Source organism: Ruditapes philippinarum, unplaced genomic scaffold (assembly GCF_026571515.1).
Source record: "Ruditapes philippinarum isolate M1 unplaced genomic scaffold, ASM2657151v2 ctg10047_1_1_1_1, whole genome shotgun sequence".
NCBI classification, from domain to species: Eukaryota; Metazoa; Mollusca; class Bivalvia; order Venerida; family Veneridae; genus Ruditapes; species Ruditapes philippinarum.
The window spans coordinates 1,617-6,768 of record NW_026857155.1 but is presented as its reverse complement, the minus strand read 5'-3'; the positions used below and the strand labels follow the sequence as shown (position 1 = coordinate 6,768).

At 30.4% G+C, this 5,152-nt stretch overlaps 1 long non-coding RNA gene across 1 annotated transcript; it reads left to right on the top strand.

The window, feature by feature from the left end:
- Positions 1-1,398: 1,398 nt before the first annotated feature.
- Positions 1,399-2,923, top strand: LOC132748958 (uncharacterized). The gene is made up of 2 exons (XR_009628342.1): positions 1,399-1,925; positions 2,789-2,923. It is a non-coding gene; the product is annotated as an uncharacterized LOC132748958 (long non-coding RNA).
- Positions 2,924-5,152: the final 2,229 nt, after the last annotated feature.

Here is a 5,152-nt window from a genome sequence, read left to right as displayed (position 1 = left end):
ATTGAACATAGAAGAACCGAAATTGTGTATAACTATGCAACAAAGTCACTGTTGACGTTCTATATTTAGACTTATGACGTAATCATTATATACATGTGAAGTAACCACTAAAAATGCGACGCGCTGAAAAAAGTACGGAAACAAATATAGCTTATTATCAGATACGTATGGAAGCACTGGAGGGCCCTTTTGTATGGAAGCATAAACCTGCCATTTTTACTTGTGTCTTATGACTTTTGACTTGTGACTTATGACTTTTGACTTGTGACTTTTAACTTGTCTGTTGAACATGATAATTCGGCGTATTTTGAATGAAATATGGCAGACAACGAGTTTTACATAGATTATTTTTGTTCATTGAATTGTATCAGTTAATTTTAATATAATCTACGTTTTAAGTACTTTTCTCGATTTGTTATAGATTGCGTTTGTTTAATTTTAATGTGGTGACAGTGCGTCTGATCATCTTTCCTATAAAGTACCTATGAGAGTGTAACCTTTAGTTAACTATTGCTAAACAGATTAAGATAAATTTCTTCACAATGTGCATTCCAAGTTATAGATATTATAGCATAAAATCGGCTATTTTCGCCTTTTTTGCCCATGCGTTAACGGGGTCAAAACCGTGTGTTAACAAGGGCACGCGCACTTGTTATAGCCCGGTTTTACCTATGCGCAAAAAATTATACAGGGCCCTGTAAACAAAAACAAAAATGGAGGCAGAGAAATTTTGTATCATCGACAAAATTAATGAATGGCCTTGTCCCCAATATGTTATCAAATCAAAACATACTGGAGAGGTTTTGAGGGCATTTCGTCATCAACTGTTCCGCCCACAGACGCCGGAGCGACTGATCCAACCAGGTAGATATTTAAGTATTTTATCAATAATTTCTTTTCCGTTAGGTTAACATTTTTTCATGTATTTAATATATGCATTCGTATAAATTATTTGTTGATTCTATTCATGTGAAACGTTGAAATATTGCAATCTGGACAGCAAAATAAGTAAACAACGCAACGTGCATTTTCGGTACTTTCCGTATGCCTCGTTTTCTTTCGTAATGTTTACTTCATTGAGTAATTATACATGAAATCTATTACACCGATACTTGTTTTGATTTGTACACATACTTTTTATATAATCTTATTTTTGCAGTCACATCGACCCTACTGCAACTGAGCTGTTTTTAGAGAAATAGAACCAAATGTGCTGCAAGAAATCTTAAATGATGCTTTTGTATGTAATAGTAAATTAAACTAAAACAATTGAATAGAATAAAATAACTTTTATTTCCAATCAAGAGTCATGTTAAATGACATGTGAATCACAAAAATAATAAAGAGATTAAAGATCGAATAAAGACTTAAAGAAACTAAAACTTGATTTGTATATAATAGTAACAACAATAAACTTAAAGAAAAAAAACAATACAAACAAACACAGTAAATAACAGCTAACAATAAAGTAATTGGTATAATATATGTACTGTATCTTTTAAGTATTTACAAGCCTGTGACTTTGTTTCTTTCTTAATTTGACATGCTTGGCAACCGTAATAATAAAGCACAAATTTTTGTTTAACCCTATTTATTCCAGTTTCTAAGGTTAGCAAGAACTAATATAATATAAGAGTCCAAGCCGGGATTCAACACTTGTCTCTTAAATAACAGTGAAATCACAAACCATGTCACTAAATAGCTATTCCTACATTAAGTCTGTTATAAATTTCAATATATATGCATCTTATAAACTTTCACAGATAATTGGTCTGATGACAATGTAAATAGTAAAGATGACAATGTAAATAGTAAAAAAGACAACTCCTCTGATTTGGATGATGAAGAGCTTGACAGGCTAGATATAGAGGCAAAGTGTGCTAACACAGAGCAATCTGAAAGATGGGCATTCAAGAAATTGACAGGTATTAAAATTAAACTGAAAAAAGAATACCTTGACAAAAATTATACTATAGAAATTCTCAATTAAAGTAACAGAAAAGTTTAAGAATGTTAGTCCACAATTGAAAACTTTTAATATTGAGTATATAAGACATATTATATACAGCTGTATTTTTTAAAAATAAACATTTTTAAATGAAATATGAGCATTTTCATACCAAAATAGTTTCATATTTAAAGCAAACTCTTGAATTTACTGTACATTATAGCTTTTTTTTTTTTTCCTGACATTATAATTTGAAAGATTTCCATTTGAAATTTTATGTACAGGCTATATTAAGAAGTACCGGTACATTGAAAAATAACTTTGAACAGTGACAATACGGAAAATACATTTCAATACAGTGAAAAATAAATCCATACAGTGACAATACGGAAAATGAAAATGCATATTTTATTACATTAATATTTTTCAGTATCTTTTTTTTTAAATATAAATATAAAATAAACATTATTAATATTTAATATGTGACAAATAGAGGATGTTCAAGTATTTTCTATAAAACAGGATTTATTTTCATATGTGGTGTGAAATGAATATTTACAGCCATGAGTGATATATGATAATTTTCATAGCACATGATGAAAATAAATCCTGTATTTATAGAAAAAATTTAATTTTCTGTTTATCATATTCATTTATCCCTTTTTGACATTACAATTTGAAAGACTTCCTTTTTAATTTTGTTTATTGGCTGAATTTAGAAGAAAGTCCTTCAAGAAACCATTGAAAAAATGGAAAATATGTTTCACTGCAGTGTAATATAAAATTTTACTGTGCAAATATTTCATTTATAAATATATAACAAAAGCATATTTTTTTCAGATTACATCAGGAAGAGAAACATGATTTTAGATTTTCACAATATTACACCTGAAGATCTTGGTAAAACACTAAGAAAATTTTACGCTGAAATTAAAACAAAGGACGGTAAAAAGTTTGCTCCAGGCAGCCTACGTGGAATAAGAGCAGGAATCCACCGAGCTCTGACTTCCCCACCATTCAACAGAAACTTCAATATTTTAGTTGATAAAGAATTTATTTTAGCAAATAAAATGATAGATAATATGTGCAAAACTTATATAAATGCCAGAAATGAAAAGCCCGCCCACTATCCGGCTATTGCAGAAGGTGACCTTTTTAAACTTTCAAGCTATCTTGCTAAATACCAAGAATCCCCTGAAATTTTGTTCCACTGTTTTTTGGTTTTTATTATGCTACTTGTTTGCCAGACGTGGGAGGAAAGGGTTTTAGGGATATGACCAGGAATACCTTCCAAGTTAAAACCGATGACCTTGGTTATGAGTATCTAGTTATGGCAACTACCGAGAAAACCAAAAATTGGCAAGGGGGAAGTAGTTCCAAAGCATGGGACTATAGTGATGTAAGGGCATATGGGTTAGAGGTCAATAATTGTCATCTCAGTATTGTTAAGGGTGTACAACTTTTATATTTCCAAATTAAATCCTAGAAATGAGGCCTTATTTCAACGGCCAATACTAAGTCCTAAATTTATAGAAAGTCCATACTGGTTCACTGAACAAGTTATAGGTAAAAACAAACTTGCTGAAGTAATGAAGTCAATTTCAACAAGTGCTGGTCTTTCACAAATTTATACAAACCATTCTGTTCGTGCAACAGCCATAACAGTTCTGTACCAGAGTGGTGTAGATACCAAGCAAATATGCAAATTAACAAAGCACAAAAATGAAGAAAGTCTAAAGCATTATATTGATGGTCAAACCTCTGACCAAAAAAAGCAGTGTGCTAATGTTTTGTCCGGGGCACTTTCCAGATCAAATGTCAGTGACCAAGTTATCAAAACCAATTCTGTAGCTGTTCCAGAAAGTGAAAACTGATGTACCACTACCAGTAGTTTCTAGTGTCTCGGGTCAGGATTCGAACACATCTGAAAGAAAACAATCCACTGTTGCGCAAAGTTCGATTAATGTCAATGAAAATATGCAAAACATAATGATGCCTTTTGCTGGTCCCCAACATTTTTACATTCAATGTTTCAGGAGGAGCTTGTCATTTTCATTTTCATTACGACTCACAGAAAGATGCAAGAAATTGATAAATTGTTAAAAAAATGACAATTTATATGTAAGACATGATACACATTTGTTTGTTGCAGCAGATATCAATTAATTTTTTAAATTTTTAATTAAAAAGTCTGCATTTTTTTTGTTTAACTTTAAAAACTCTTGCTTCTTGTTTTTAAGTTACAATGTCTGCAGAGTTTTTAGGAATAGTTAGTAGCCTAGCCCGGTACGGCTTTAAAAGACAAGCACTTGTTGAAATTAACTTTATTACTACATGTTTAATATATAGAGGATATTAAATTTAAATAAGTGTACTTTTATACTAATTTATTGAACGTGTACGGCTCGTGAAAATATGTGGAATTTTATCATGTTTCGTGAAAATATATACCATATTTCACGAAAAACAAAAAAAAACCTTTTATTTAATTTCATTATCAAAGAAAATGCTTGGCTTCCAACTGCAATTGTACAGCGCGCAGTTAATTATGCGTAAGCTCAAGAAAAAGTTGTTTTGTATTTATCAGATTTTTCAAACAAAACGGCGAAAGAAGTCCCATAAAATAAATATGAGTTTTGACTCTGCCACTTTCATATTTATATTTTTCATATGTTTATAAGTTCACTTCAGACCTTATAAATGAATAAAGTATTGTCATAACATAAACTGTATGTGAATAGTCAAGGAATGAGGAAATGATAAATTGGACATATTCTTATTGCCCATATTGGAATGTAAATAAGACTCAGCAAAATAAAATAAAAATACATTACAGTACATGTTTGATAAATAAATTATTTATTGTGCCTTGAATTGTTAATTAATTTGTAAAAATTTACATGTTGTAATGATTAATGAAATAAAATTATACATGTAGTATGAATCTACTTCCAGAACTGAAACTTCAATGTCTTCATTTGTTTTTTCACTCTTTCATTATCTCAGTGTGTCCATCATTGTTTCCTTCACATAAATGGTTTTCACCAACATGAACAGTTTAACAGTCTATTATTTTTTCTTCAGGTTTCAGTCAGAAAATACAAATGAAACATCATTAATTTCAGTGTCTCAAAGGAATCTACCGGTATAAGCCTATTTTGTTTCCACGAACTGTATACCGTTATCCATTTATAAATTATCAGC